Here is a 16,786-nt window from a genome sequence, read left to right as displayed (position 1 = left end):
CACACCAAGAGAAACAGAACTTTTTTTACGGAGATACCACACCAAGAGAAACAGAACTTTATTTACGGAGATACCACACCAAGAGAAACAGAACTTACCGTTACGGAGACACGACACCAAGAGAAACAGAACTTACCGTTACGGAGATACCACACAGCTTTAGTTTTATGGAGATACCACACAGCTTACCGTTACGGAGATTTTTTACCGTTATGAAGATACCACACAGCTTACCGTAATGGAGATACCACATCAAGAGAAACAGAACTTATTTTACGGAGATACCACACCAAGAGAGAAACAGAACTTATTTACGGAGATACCATACCAAGAGAGAAACAGAACTTACCGTTACGGAGATACCACACCAAGAGAAACAGAACTTACAAATCATTACGGAGATACCACACCAAGAGAAACAGAACTTACCGTTACGGAGATACCACACCAAGAGAAACAGAACTTACCGTTTCCCCTAAAAGTAATCTAGTATCATTTTGAGATACCACACCAAGAGAAACAGAACTTACCATTACGGAGACACGACACCAAGAGAAACAGAACTTACCGTTACGGAGATACCACACAGCTTACCGTTATGGAGATACCACACAGCTTACCGTTACGGAGATTTACCGTTATGAAGATACCACACAGCTTACCGTAATGGAGATACCACATCAAGAGAAACAGAACTTATCTACGGAGATACCACACCAAGAGAGAAACAGAACTTACCGTTACGGAGATACCAGACCAAGAGAGAAACAGAACTTACCGTTACGGAGATACCACACCAAGAGAAACAGAACTTACCGTTACGGAGATACCACACCAAGAGAAACAGAACTTACCGTTACGGAGATACCACACCAAGAGAAACAGAACTTACCGTTACGGAGATACCACACCAAGAGAAACAGAACTTACCGTTACGGAGACACGACACCAAGAGAAACAGAACTTACCGTTACGGAGATACCACACAGCTTACCGTTATGGAGATACCACACAGCTTACCGTTACGGAGATACCAGCTTACCGTTATGAAGATACCACACAGCTTACCGTAATGGAGATACCACATCAAGAGAAACAGAACTTACCGTTACGGAGATACCACACCAAGAGAGAAACAGAACTTACCGTTACGGAGATACCAGACCAAGAGAGAAACAGAACTTACCGTTACGGAGATACCACACCAAGAGAAACAGAACTTACCGTTACGGAGATACCACACCAAGAGAAACAGAACTTACCGTTACGGAGATACCACACCAAGAGAAACAGAACTTACCGTTACGGAGATACCACGCCATCTTTCTAACGCCGAGCCTCACCAAGTGTGGACATGGAAAATAGTTCTTGCCTTAACACATTTTTTTTAATGGTAAATGGAAAACCACATGGAAATTTGCTCTTTTTGTGAAACATTTTTTTATTTTTTATTTTTTATGGTCTTTTATTTAGTCAGCTCTTTTTGTGGGATGTTTTGTATGGTTGGTTTAGTTGGTTTAGTTTCATCAATGCCATCACAGCTGCAGGGTTTTTTTCCGTTTTTTTTTTTTGCAGCTGATTTTTCATTTATTTTTTTGACCATTTTAAAGTCTTTATTTTATTTATTTTGACATTTCAAAAATAAATCCAAGAAAGAATCCCGAAGCCAAAGCCGTCATTACAAATCATTAAAATCCAGACAGAAAATATTTACACAAGAAGCAATCTAATATCACACACAGTCAAAACTCTCCCGTCTTTTAGTTCACCATTCTGCGATTCTCACCGTTAATAAACATCAGGCGTTTCAACACAACGGCATCATTTATGGCATCATTTGATCTGAACGCCAAAATGTTTTTTCCCCCTAAAGTAATCTAGTATCATTTTCATTTGAATCCAATAAGCAAAGAAACTATAAAAAAAACTGTACCAATCTTCATGTTAAACTACTTTTACAAATTAAAAGCAGGAAGAAGAATAAACCACTATATTTACATGAAACATGAAACTGCCACATGACTTTGTCTAGTAATCTTCTGAATCGCCACAACAGAATTAATTAACTGTTTAGGTTCTGACCTATTGTGAAATGAGTCTAGTAGTTAAAAAAAAAAGCCAATCAGAAACTGCAAAGAAAAAAGAAAAACAAAACGTTAGCATTTCGTCCAATCAGGGGCCGTCTTCATCTGCGCCAGGGGCTAATGGGTTCGTTGTCGTCATCCTCCTCGATTGGTCCTGGAGCAACGCATCATCAATCAGCGACTCTTCCTGGAACTACAAAAAAGGGACAAGACGAGACTTTTATAAAGAAAGAAAAACAAGAGAGTAGATCATCTCTGGCTACTCCTAAACTCTTTAATCTGGTCACATGTTACGCCCACAGGACATTAGTTTCTTTACATTGGAGTCCTTTAGCTGACTCTCTTATCCAGAGCGGTTTACAGTAGAGAGTCATTTAGCTGACTCTCTTATCCAGAGCGGTTTACAGTAGAGAGTCATTTAGCTGACTCTCTTATCCAGAGCGGTTTACAGTAGAAATTAGGGTTAAATACCTTGCTCTTAAGGGCACAGAGATTTTTCACCTAGTTGGCTGGGGGATTCGAACCAGCAATCTTTTCGGGTTTACTGATCAAACGCTCTCAACCGTTATGCTACCCTGTTGCCCTCTTCTCCTCAATGAGTCTGAAACGGAGTAGCTACTCAAGCCTTCCCTGGAAAGCCAACACGTTGGGGACTGCCTGATTGGTCCAGAAACTAATGGGTTGGGGACTGTCTGATTGGTCCAGAAACTAATGGGTTGTGGACTGTCTGATTGGTCCAGAAACTAATGGGTTGGGGACTGTCTGATTGGTCCAGAAACGAATGGGTTGGGACAGAGCCAGAACAACACGTTGGGGACTGTCTGATTGGTCCAGAAACTAATGGGTTGGGACAGAGCCAGAACAACACGTTGGGGACTGTCTGATTGGTCCAGAAACTAATGGGTTGGGACAGAGCCGGAACAAGACGTTGGGGACTGTCTGATTGGTCCAGAAACTAATGGGTTGGGACAGAGCCGGAACAAGACGTTGGGGACTGTCTGATTGGTCCAGAAACTAATGGGTTGGGACAGAGCCGGAACAAGACGTTGGGGACTGTCTGATTGGTCCAGAAACTAATGGGTTGGGACAGAGCCGGAACAAGACGTTGGGGACTGTCTGATTGGTCCAGAAACTAATGGGTTGGGGACTGTCTGATTGGTCCAGAAACTAATGGGTTGGGACAGAGCCAGAACAAGACGTTGGGGACTGTCTGATTGGTCCAGAAACTAATGGGTTGGGGACTGTCTGATTGGTCCAGAAACTAATGGGTTGGGACAGAGCCGGAACAAGACGTTGGGGACTGTCTGATTGGTCCAGAAACTAATGGGTTGGGACAGAGCCGGAACAAGACGTTGGGGACTGTCTGATTGGTCCAGAAACTAATGGGTTGGGACGGAGCCGAAACAAGACGTTGGGGACTGTCTGATTGGTCCAGAAACTAATGGGTTGGGACAGAGCCGGAACAAGACGTTGGGGACTGTCTGATTGGTCCAGAAACTAATGGGTTGGGACAGAGCCGAAACAAGACGTTGGGGACTGTCTGATTGGTCCAGAAACTAATGGGTTGGGACAGAGCCGGAACAAGACGTTGGGGACTGTCTGATTGGTCCAGAAACTAATGGGTTGGGACAGAGCCGGAACAAGACGTTGGGGACTGTCTGATTGGTCCAGAAACTAATGGGTTGGGACAGAGCCGGAACAAGACGTTGGGGACTGTCTGATTGGTCCAGAAACTAATGGGTTGGGACAGAGCCGGAACAAGACGTTGGGGACTGTCTGATTGGTCCAGAAACTAATGGGTTGGGACAGAGCCGGAACAAGACGTTGGGGTAAAGCACATCTGGCTTTGATACTCTGATCTGTTTAGGAGACGATTCATATCGACGGATGACTTCAGTCCGGGATGACTTCAGTCCGGGATGACTTCAGTCCGGGATGACTTATCCTGTCCCTCGTCACCACAAAAGGACTTCAGCGACTGCAGTCTCAGACTGAAGAACGTAAAGGAGCGACGGCAGTCTCAGACTGAAGAACGTAAAGGAACGACGGCAGTCTCAGACTGAAGAACGTAAAGGAACGACGGCAGTCTCAGACTGAAGAACGTAAAGGAACGACGGCAGTCTCAGACTGAAGAACGTAAAGGAGCGACAGAGCAGAGGAAGGCCGAGGCCTCGGGATAATAAAGAGACGATAAAACAACCTGACATCTTTTTTTTTGCCTCCCATCGTCTCATTTTCACTGGATTCATGTGGCCTTTTTATGTATCCGTTATTTGACCAGGTCAGTTGACTGAGAAACATGTTCTCATTTACAGCAACGACCTGGGGAATAGTGACAGGGGAGAGGAGGAGGGGGATGAATGAGCCAATTGGACGCTGGGGATGATTAGGTGACCGTGATGGTTTGAGGGCCAGATTGGGAATTTAGCCAGGACACCGGGGTTAACACCCCTACTCTTACGATAAGTGCCATGGGATCTTTAATGACCTCAGAGAGTCAGGACACCTGTTTAACGTCCCATCCGAAAGACGGCACCCGACACAGGGCAGTGTCCCCAATCACTATTTTTCTTTAGACCAGTGGAAAGAGTGCCTCCTACTGGCCCTCCAACACCACTTCCAGCAGCATCTGGTCTACCATCCAGGGACTGACCCTGCTTAGCTTCAGAAGGAAGCCAGCAGTGGTATGCAGGGTGGTATGCTGCTGACCAGGACCAACCCTGCTTAGCTTCAGAAGGAAGCCAGCAGTGGTATGCAGGGTGGTATGCTGCTGACCAGGACCAACCCTGCTTAGCTTCAGAAGGAAGCCAGCAGTGGTATGTAGGGTGGTCTGCTGCTGGAGAAAAGCCTTAGCTGTGAAGCGCTGTGCCCCACACACACACACATCCTGAAAAACACTTCCCCCAACCATTAGCAACATATCGTAGTCCATAACTGGTGAAAAACAACATTCACCTCGTCATGATCCGTCTCCTGCTCATCAGGCTCCTGGGAGGTCAGGGAGACGGCAGGCTTGTGCCAGGACAGACGCAGATCGCTGCCGTTCAGACGGACACTGTGTAGCGCCGCCTACCGGAGGGAGGAGGACGGACAGCGGAGACACAGGAGGGGACAGGAAGGGACATGAGAGGACAGGAGAGGACAAAGGAGGGGACAGGAAGGGAGAGAGGAGGACAGGAAGGGAGAGAGGAGGACACAGGAGAGGACATGAGAGGACAGGAGAGGACAGGAGAGGACACAGGAGGGGACAGGAAGGGAACACAGGAGGGGACAGGAAGGGAGAGGAAGAGAGGAAGACAGGAGGGAACACAGGAGGGGACAGGAGAGGACAGGAAGGGAGAGAAAGAGAGGAAGACATATGAGAGAACGAGGTGGAGAATGACTGTCCAACGTGGCAGCACTGGGTTCAAAACGTCCAGTTTGAGTCACGAGGTTGAAAAGTGTTTTACCTGTTCAGCCTCTGGTCTGCTCCTGTAGGTGATAACAGCCAGACAGGATGGCTCGTCTATCTGACAGTCCTCCAACTCTCCAAATTGCTTGAGAAAAGGGGAAAACAACAAGACTGGAATAAGATGAAAGATGGGAGTGTCTGATTGGTCCAGAAAGGGTGAAAACACGCTGGTCTCTTAGTCCCAGAGATATCAGAGCACTGCTGACGACCATTTTGTTTTCAACAATTCAACAGCTATTTTCTATTTTTCCCCCCAAAACATCACATAAAGCCCTCCAACAAACTTTCCAAATGTAATTCATATAAACCAGACTAGGTTCATTAAAACTAGTTTAAAACCAGACTGGGTTCATTAAAACTAGTTCAAACCAGACTAGGTTCATTAAAACTAGTTTAAACCAGACTAGGTTCATTAAAACTAGTTTAAAACCAGACTAGGTTCATTAAAACGAGTTTAAAACCAGACTGGGTTAATTTAAACTAGTTTAAAACCAGACTGGGTTAATTTAAACTAGTTTAAAACCAGACTAGGGTCATTAAAACTAGTTTAAAACCAGACTGTGTTCATTAAAACTAGTTGAAGAAGCTCAACTCACAGCAAAGTGTGGCAGTAGATCCTGGAGGTCAGTCTCAGTAAAGCCAGAGATCTCCAGGGCTCTGGGTCTGTGATCTACTGTAGAGTGGACAGGGAGACCCCTCCCCCGGCAACCCCTTCCCCTCCCCCTGCCTCTCAGGCCCCCACGGCCTCGAGCATGAGCCCCTCTGCCCCGCCCTGGAGCCAGGATCCCCCTCTTAGCTGCCTGGAGAGGAAGGGGGACAACGACAGGATGATCAACGTTACCTCAACACACACAATGCAATTTAGAAGAGACGATCAGACAGTATATATAAAGATGAAACACAGCACAGAGAACAGAGAGACAAGACAGTATATATAAAGATGAGACACATCTGACAGTGTGACAGCACCCCCTGGTGGTTGAACAGAGAGACAACAGACAGTATATATAAAGATGAAACACAGCACCCCCAGGTGGTTAAACAGAGAGACAACAGACAGTATATATAAAGATGAAACACATCACCCCCTGGTGGTTGAACAGAGAGACAACAGACAGTATATATAAAGATGAAACACATCACCCCCTGGTGGTTGAACAGAGAGACAACAGACAGTATATATGAAGATGAAACACAGCACAGAGAACAGAGAGACAACAGACAGTATATATAAAGATGAGACACATCTGACAGTGTGACAGCACCCCCTGGTGGTTGAACAGAGAGACGACAGACAGTATATATAAAGATGAAACACAGCACAGAGAACAGAGAGACAACAGACAGTATATATAAAGATGAGACACATCACCCCCTGGTGGTTGAACAGAGAGACAACAGACAGTATATATAAAGATGAGACACATCTGACAGTGTGACAGCACCCCCTGGTGGTTGAACAGAGAGACAACAGACAGTATATATAAAGATGAGACACATCTGACAGTGTGACAGCACCCCCTGGTGGTTGAACAGAGAGACGACAGACAGTATATATAAAGATGAAACACAGCACCCCTTGGTGGTTAAACAGAGACGACAGACAGTATATATAAAGATGAGACACATCTGACAGTGTGACAGCACCCCCTGGTGGTTAAACAGAGAGACAAGACAGTATATATGAAGATGAAACACAGCACCCCCAGGTGGTTAAACAGAGACGACAGACAGTATATATAAAGATGAAACACAGCACCCCCAGGTGGTTAAACAGAGAGACAGCCAGAAATAAATGTATCAATCAGACAACTAGTTCGATGTAGGGCTCAAATCTGACCTCCAGTTGAACCCCTACCTCTAAATGTAGTTGTGTCTGACCTCCAGGTGACCCCTACCTCTAACTGTAGTTGTGTCTGACCTCCAGGTGACCCCTACCTCTAAATGTAGTTGTGTGTATCTGACCTCCAGGTGACCCCTACCTCTAACTGTAGTTGTGTCTGACCTCCAGGTGACCCCTACCTCTAACTGTAGTTGTGTCTGACCTCCAGGTGACCCCTACCTCTAACTGTAGTTGTGTCTGACCTCCAGGTGACCCCTACCTCTAACTGTAGTTGTGTGTATCTGACCTCCAGGTGACCCCTACCTCTAACTGTAGTTGTGTGTATCTGACCTCCAGGTGACCCCTACCTCTAAATGTAGTTGTGTCTGACCTCCAGGTGACCCCTACCTCTAAATGTAGTTGTGTCTGACCTCCAGTTGACCCCTACCTCTAACTGTAGTTGTGTCTGACCTCCAGTTGACCCCTACCTCTAACTGTAGTTGTGTGTATCTGACCTCCAGGTGACCCCTACCTCTAAATGTAGTTGTGTGTATCTGACCTCCAGGTGACCCCTACCTCTAACTGTAGTTGTGTCTGACCTCCAGGTGACCCCTACCTCTAACTGTAGTTGTGTGTATCTGACCTCCAGGTGACCCCTACCTCTAACTGTAGTTGTGTCTGACCTCCAGGTGACCCCTACCTCTAACTGTAGTTGTGTCTGACCTCCAGGTGACCCCTACCTCTAACTGTAGTTGTGTGTATCTGACCTCCAGGTGACCCCTACCTCTAACTGTAGTTGTGTCTGACCTCCAGGTGACCCCTACCTCTAACTGTAGTTGTGTCTGACCTCCAGGTGACCCCTACCTCTAACTGTAGTTGTGTCTGACCTCCAGGTGACCCCTACCTCTAACTGTAGTTGTGTCTGACCTCCAGGTGACCCCTACCTCTAACTGTAGTTGTGTCTGACCTCCAGGTGACCCCTACCTCTAACTGTAGTTGTGTCTGACCTCCAGGTGACCCCTACCTCTAACTGTAGTTGTGTCTGACCTCCAGGTGACCCCTACCTCTAACTGTAGTTGTGTCTGACCTCCAGGTGACCCCTACCTCTAACTGTAGTTGTGTCTGACCTCCAGGTGACCCCTACCTCTAACTGAGACAGGAGTTGACAGACAGAAACAGAGAGAGTCTGACCTCCAGGTGACCCCTACCTCTAACTGTAGTTGTGTCTGACCTCCAGGTGACCCCTACCTCTAACTGTAGTTGTGTCTGACCTCCAGGTGACCCCTACTCTTCTAACTGGCAGTTGTTCTGACCTCCAGGTGACCCCTACCTCTAACTGTCTGTGTCTGACCTCCAGGTGACCCCTACCTCTAACTGTAGTTGTGTGTATCTGATCTTCAGCTGAACGGTATCTTCTCCAGACTGGGTCTTCTTATACAGGTCCAGTTCTGTGTCCAGCAACTCCTTCTGAGCCTACAGACAGAGAGACAGGGAGACAGACAGAGAGACAGGAGAGAGGAGACAGACAGACAGGAGAGAGGAGACAGGGAGACAGGAGAGAGACAGAGAGACAGGAAACAGAGAGACAGACAGGAGACAGGGAGACAGGAGAGAGACAGAGAGACAGAAAACAGAGAGACAGGAGAAAGGGAGACAGGAGAGAGACAGGAAACAGAGAGACAGACAGGAGACAGGGAGACAGGAGAGAGACAGGGAGACAGGAGAGAGACAGAGAGACAGGAAACAGAGAGACAGACAGGAGACAGGAGAGAGACAGACAGGAGAGAGGAGACAGGGAGACAGACAGGAGCCAGGAGAGATCTATTATTATTAGAGACAGGAGACAGAGAGAGACTGTTATAACCAGGAGAAAACATTTCAGACTCCTCTTTATAAAATGGCATGTTTTCTGTGTGCTTATTACATGTCTGTTATAACCAGGATCCAGAGTAGTCTATGTCCACCTGTTATAACCAGGATCCAGAGTAGTCTATGTCCACCTGTTATAACCAGGATCCAGAGTAGTCTATGTCCACCTGTTATAACCAGGATCCAGAGTAGTCTATGTCCACCTGTTATAACCAGGATCCAGAGTAGTCTATGTCCACCTGTTATAACCAGGATCCAGAGTAGTCTATGTCCACCTGTTATAACCAGGATCCAGAGTAGTCTATGTCCACCTGTTATAACCAGGATCCAGAGTAGTCTATGTCCACCTGTTATAACCAGGATCCAGAGTCTAGTCCAGTTATAACCAGGATCCAGAGTCTGTCCACCTGTTATAACCAGGATCCAGAGTAGTCTATGTCCACCTGTTATAACCAGGATCCAGAGTAGTCTATGTCCACCTGTTATAACCAGGATCCAGAGTAGTCTATGTCCACCTGTTATAACCAGGATCCAGAGTAGTCTATGTCCACCTGTTATAACCAGGATCCAGAGTAGTCTATGTCCACCTGTTATAACCAGGATCCAGAGTAGTCTATGTCCACCTGTTATAACCAGGATCCAGAGTAGTCCACCTGTTATAACCAGGATCCAGAGTAGTCTATGTCCACCTGTTATAACCAGGATCCAGAGTAGTCTATGTCCACCTGTTATAACCAGGATCCAGAGTAGTCCACCTGTTATAACCAGGATCCAGAGTAGTCCACCTGTTATAACCAGGATCCAGAGTAGTCTATGTCCACCTGTTATAACCAGGATCCAGAGTAGTCTATGTCCACCTGTTATAACCAGGATCCAGAGTCTAGTCCACCTGTTATAACCAGGATCCAGAGTAGTCCACCTGTTATAACCAGGATCCAGAGTAGTCTATGTCCACCTGTTATAACCAGGATCCAGAGAGTCTATGTCCACCTGTTATAACCAGGATCCAGAGTAGTCTATGTCCACCTGTTATAACCAGGATCCAGAGTAGTCTATGTCCACCTGTTATAACCAGGATCCAGAGTAGTCTATGTCCACCTGTTATAACCAGGATCCAGAGTAGTCCATGTCCACCTGTTATAACCAGGATCCAGAGTAGTCTATGTCCACCTGTTATAACCAGGATCCAGAGTAGTCTATGTCCACCTGTTATAACCAGGATCCAGAGTAGTCTATGTCCACCTGTTATAACCAGGATCCAGAGTAGTCTATGTCCACCTGTTATAACCAGAACCCTCTCTCTACCTGACAGTCATGAGTCATGAAGATTGAGGTATTGTGTGTGTGTGTGTGTATATATACCTGAGCCTTGCTCTTGGGCGCCCCCCGTCCTCCCGAAGGGTTAGAGAGCCCTTTGATCTCTTGCTGTAGTTTGGTAATACTCTTGGTCAGCGTTCCCAGCGTTGTCATGATCACCGCCTTGTCTCCTGCCTTCATCGTCTTGTTCTTCTCCAGTTTACAGATCAACAGCTGGACCGCGGGAGTACGAGAGAGGAAAAACATCATACTAGCGACCTTCTAGGGACCAGAGAGGATTCATTTTACATCTCCTCTACCTCAGACCTTGGAAAAACATCATACTAGCGACCTTCTAGGGACCAGAGAGGATTCATTTTACATCTCCTCTACCTCAGACCTTGGAAAAACATCATACTAGCGACCTTCTAGGGACCAGAGGGATTCATTATACATGGCCACCTCATCTCCTCTACCTCAGACCTTGGAAAAACATCATACTAGCGACCTTCTAGGGACCAGAGAGGATTCATTTTACATCTCCTCTACCTCAGACCTTGGAAAAACATCATACTAGCGACCTTCTAGGGACCAGAGAGGATTCATTTTACATCTCCTCTACCTCAGACCTAGGAAAAACATCATACTAGCGACCTTCTAGGGACCAGAGGGATTCATTTTACATCTCCTCTACCTCAGACCTTGGAAAAACATCATACTAGCGACCTTCTAGGGACCAGAGGGATTCATTTTACATGGCCACCTCATCTCCTCTACCTCAGACCTTGGAAAAACATCATACTAGCGACCTTCTAGGGACCAGAGGGATTCATTTTACATCTCCTCTACCTCAGACCTAGGAAAAACATCATACTAGCGACCTTCTAGGGACCAGAGAGGATTCATTTTACATCTCCTCTACCTCAGACCTAGGAAAAACGACCTTCTAGGGACCAGAGAGGATTCATTTTACATGGCCACCTCATCTCCTCTACCTCAGACCTTCTTCTCCAATGGGTAAGGACAGATGGATTGAGCCGCGGTGAGGGTAAAACCATAGAGATAGATAGAGGACTCATCTTTATATCTGTGCCGTTGCCAGCGTCTGTGACAGCACGGGCAGGGCTTTTTACAACCCATATACGAAAACACCACGCCGTTGACTACTTTAAAATGGCAGAAGCATGGTGGAGGTCCTTAATGGCCCTGCCCATGTTTAAACAGCCTGTTGGCCATTAGAGACCTCTATCATTCTCTATGGGGGGAATGGAAGGAAGGGAGGCCCTTAATGGAGCTGTTTAAACAGCCTGTTGGCCACTAGAGACCTCTATCATTCTCTATGGGGACTCACCTTCTGAGTCTCGATGTGTTTTTCCAGGATTTCCTGCTTCTTCTTCCTCATTTCCTGTTGGAGCCGCAGGGCTTCCTGTCAGGGGAATATTAAAGTGGTAATCCACCTCTTCCACAACCACGGTAAAGTGCTCTGAGCGTCTGGAAAAGCTACATAAAGACAACTGTTACGTTCAGACTCTTTTCCCAGAAGTCTCCTAACAGGATAAGAGATGAACATGACCCCTCTTCCCTAACCCTTATTTCCCCCTTCCAGCCCCCCACCTTCTCCTCCATCCATCTCTTCCTCCTTAGTCCCATGCTCTCCTCTTCCCACCCAACTCCTCCTCCCACCCAACTCCTCCTCCTCCCATCCATCCCTCCCTCCCTCTCTCCCTCCTTTCCCATCCCTCTCCTCCCTCCCTCCCTCCCCATCCCTCTCCTCCCTCTCCATCCCTCCCTCTCCTCCCTCCCCATCCCTCCCTCTCCTCCCTCCCCATCCCTCCCTCCCCTCCCTCCCCTCCTCCCTCCCCATCCCTCCCTCTCCCTCCCTCCCCCATCCCTCCCTCCCTCCCTCCCTTTCCCTCCCTCCCTCCCTCCCTCCCTCCCTCCCTCCCCATCCCTCCCTCCCCTCCCCTCCTCCCTCCCCATCCCTCTCCTCCCTCCCCATCCCTCTCCTCCCTCCCCATCCCTCTCCTCCCCATCCCTCTCCTCCCCATCCCTCCCCCTCTCTCCTCCCTCTCCTCTCCCACCTGTTTATTCTTCATAGCCTCCTCTGTAGCAGCGACCCCAGCGAACAGAGCCGTCTTCTGAGCTGCTTTCAGAGCAGCCATGTTGTACACTGTCTTAGTCAGCCCCGTAGAGGTGGAGAACACCTGGTGGAGAGGAGGACCATGTTATTATTACTGAGGACTAATATAGGAGAACACCTGGTAGAGAGGACTCATATAGGAGAACACCTGGTAGAGAGGAGGACCATGTTATTATTACTGAGGACTAATATAGGAGAACACCTGGTAGAGAGGAGGACCATGTTTTTATTACTGAGGACTAATATAGGAGAACACCTGGTAGAGAGGAGGACCATGTTTTTATTACTGAGGACTCATATAGGAGAACACCTGGTAGAGAGGACTTATATAGGAGAACACCTGGTGGAGAGGACTTATATAGGAGAACACCTGGTGGAGAGGAGGACCATGTTATTATTACTGAGGACTTATATAGGAGGACACCTGGTGGAGAGGACTTATATAGGAGAACACCTGGTGGAGAGGACTTATATAGGAGAACACCTGCTGGAGAGGAGGACCATGTTATTATTACTGAGGACTTATATAGGAGGACACCTGGTGGAGAGGACTTATATAGGAGAACACCTGGTGGAGAGGAGGACCATGTTATTATTACTGAGGACTCATATAGGAGAACACCTGGTAGAGAGGACTTATATAGGAGAACACCTGGTAGAGAGGACTTATATAGGAGAACACCTGGTGGAGAGGAGGACCATGTTATTATTACTGAGGACTTATATAGGAGGACACCTGGTAGAGAGGACTTATATAGGAGGACACCTGGTAGAGAAGACTTATATAGGAGAACACCTGGTGGAGAGGACTCATATAGGAGAACACCTGGTAGAGAGGACTTATATAGGAGAACACCTGGTAGAGAGGACTTATATAGGAGAACACCTGGTGGAGAGGAGGACCATGTTATTATTACTGAGGACTCATATAGGAGAACACCTGGTAGAGAGGACTTATATAGGAGAACACCTGGTGGAGAGGAGGACCATGTTATTATTACTGAGGACTAATATAGGAGAACACCTGGTAGAGAGGAGGACCATGTTTTTATTACTGAGGACTAATATAGGAGAACACCTGGTAGAGAGGAGGACCATGTTTTTATTACTGAGGACTCATATAGGAGAACACCTGGTAGAGAGGACTTATATAGGAGAACACCTGGTGGAGAGGACTTATATAGGAGAACACCTGCTGGAGAGGAGGACCATGTTATTATTACTGAGGACTTATATAGGAGGACACCTGGTGGAGAGGACTTATATAGGAGAACACCTGGTGGAGAGGAGGACCATGTTATTATTACTGAGGACTCATATAGGAGAACACCTGGTAGAGAGGACTTATATAGGAGAACACCTGGTAGAGAGGACTTATATAGGAGAACACCTGGTGGAGAGGAGGACCATGTTATTATTACTGAGGACTTATATAGGAGGACACCTGGTAGAGAGGACTTATATAGGAGGACACCTGGTAGAGAAGACTTATATAGGAGAACACCTGGTGGAGAGGACTCATATAGGAGAACACCTGGTAGAGAGGACTTATATAGGAGAACACCTGGTAGAGAGGACTTATATAGGAGAACACCTGGTGGAGAGGAGGACCATGTTATTATTACTGAGGACTCATATAGGAGAACACCTGGTAGAGAGGACTTATATAGGAGAACACCTGGTGGAGAGGACTCATATAGGAGAACACCTGGTGGAGAGGTGGTCAACTTAAAGGAAAACTCAAGTCAAAAACTATATTTAGATTTGTTGACACAGTGGACTTGTTTTCTCACCTTTCCTGCCGGGCCACTCGGGGTACTTCCTGGTTTAGAGGCGAAGCCCAGCCTCTCCTTCATTGATAGGTTGGATTTAAAGTCATTCTGTGAGGCAACACGAGAGTCTCGGTTGGGCTCTGAGCTGTCGGCAGGCAGAGGGCCCAGACGATCTTTGACGGACTGTTTCAGACTAGTGGCTGGCTGCTGCACCTGCTGGAGTTCACAACAACAACAACGGCAACAATAAACAACAACAACAATAAACAAACAAAGGTGAACGACAACAGGCTAGTAGGTCAACGACAACAGGCTAGTAGGTCAACGACAACAGGCTAGGTCAACGACAACAGGCTAGTAGGTCAACGACAACAGGCTAGTAGGTCAACGACAACAGGCTAGTAGGTCAACGACAACAGGCTAGTAGGTCAACGACAACAGGCTAGTAGGTCAACGACAACAGGCTAGTAGGTCAACGACAACAGGCTAGTAGGTCAACGACAACAGGCTAGTAGGTCAACGACAACAGGCTAGTAGGTCAACGACAACAGGCTAGTAGGTCAACGACAACAGGCTAGTAGGTCAATGACAACAGGCTAGTAGGTCAACAGGCTAGTAGGTCAACAGGCTAGTAGGTCAACAGGCTAGTAGGTCAACAGGCTAGTAGGTCTACGACAACAGGCTAGTAGGTCAACAGGCTAGTAGGTCAACGACAACAGGCTAGTAGGTCAACGACAACAGGCTAGTAGGTCAACGACAACAGGCTAGTAGGTCAACGACAACAGGCAACGACAACAGGTAGGTCAACAGGCTAGTAGGTCAACAGGCTACAACAGGCTAGTAGGTCTACGACAACAGGCTAGTAGGTCTACGACAACAGGCTAGTAGGTCAACGACAACAGGCTAGTAGGTCTACGACAACGGCAACAGGCTAGGTCAGACAACAGGCTAGTAGGTCAAGGCGGCAACAGGCTAGTAGGTCAACGGACAACAGGCTAGTAGGTCTACGACAACAGGCTAGTAGGTCAACAGGCTAGTAGGTCTACGACAACAGGCTAGTAGGTCTACGACAACAGGCTAGTAGGTCAACGACAACAGGCTAGTAGGTCAACGGCAACAGGCTAGTAGGTCAACGGCAACAGGCTAGTAGGTCAACGGCAACAGGCTAGTAGGTCAACGGCAACAGGCTAGTAGGTCAACGACAACAGGCTAGTAGGTCAACGACAACAGGCTAGTAGGTCTACGACAACAGGCTAGTAGGTCAACGACAACAGGCTAGTAGGTCAACGACAACAGGCTAGTAGGTCAACGACAACAGGCTAGTAGGTCAACAGGCGTACAACAGGCTAGTAGGTCAACGACAACAGGCTAGTAGGTCAACGACAACAGGCTAGTAGGTCTACGACAACAGGCTAGTAGGTCTACGACAACAGGCTAGTAGGTCAACGACAACAGGCTAGTAGGTCAACGACAACAGGCTAGTAGGTCAACGACAACAGGCTAGTAGGTCAACGACAACAGGCTAGTAGGTCAACGACAACAGGCTAGTAGGTCAACGACAACAGGCTAGTAGGGCAACGGCAACAGGCTAGTAGGTCAACGGCAACAGGCTAGTAGGTCTACGGCAACAGGCTAGTAGGTCAACGGCAACAGGCTAGTAGGTCAACGACAACAGGCTAGTAGGTCAACGACAACAGGCTAGGTCAACGACAACAGGCTAGTAGGTCAACGACAACAGGCTAGTAGGTCAACGACAACAGGCTAGTAGGTCAACGACAACAGGCTAGTAGGTCAACGACAACAGGCTAGTAGGTCAACGACAACAGGCTAGTAGGTCAACGACAACAGGCTAGTAGGTCAACGACAACAGGCTAGTAGGTCAATGACAACAGGCTAGTAGGTCAACAGGCTAGTAGGTCAACAGGCTAGTAGGTCAACAGGCTAGTAGGTCAACAGGCTAGTAGGTCAACAGGCTAGTAGGTCTACGACAACAGGCTAGTAGGTCAACAGGCTAGGTCAACGACAACAGGCTAGTAGGTCAACGACAACAGGCTAGTAGGTCTACGACAACAGGCTAGTAGGTCAACAGGCTAGTAGGTCAACGACAACAGGCTAGTAGGTCAACGACAACAGGCTAGTAGGTCTACGACAACAGGCTAGTAGGTCAACGACAACAGGCTAGTAGGTCTACGACAACAGGCTAGTAGGTCTACGACAACGGCAACAGGCTAGTAGGTCAACGGCAACAGGCTAGTAGGTCAACGACAACAGGCTAGTAGGTCAACGACAACAGGCTAGTAGGTCAACGACAACAGGCTAGTAGGTCAACGACAACAGGCTAGTAGGTCAACG

The 16,786-nt window shown here is 47.5% G+C and overlaps 1 pseudogene; it reads right to left on the bottom strand.

The window, feature by feature from the left end:
• Window positions 1-2,185: 2,185 nt before the first annotated feature.
• LOC124025104 overlaps window positions 2,186-16,786 on the bottom strand; it is a 36,670-nt pseudogene continuing 22,069 nt past the window's right edge.

This window comes from Oncorhynchus gorbuscha, unplaced genomic scaffold (genome assembly GCF_021184085.1).
Source record: "Oncorhynchus gorbuscha isolate QuinsamMale2020 ecotype Even-year unplaced genomic scaffold, OgorEven_v1.0 Un_scaffold_2176, whole genome shotgun sequence".
Taxonomy (NCBI): Eukaryota; Metazoa; Chordata; class Actinopteri; order Salmoniformes; family Salmonidae; genus Oncorhynchus; species Oncorhynchus gorbuscha.
This window is presented reverse-complemented; position numbering and strand designations above follow the sequence as displayed.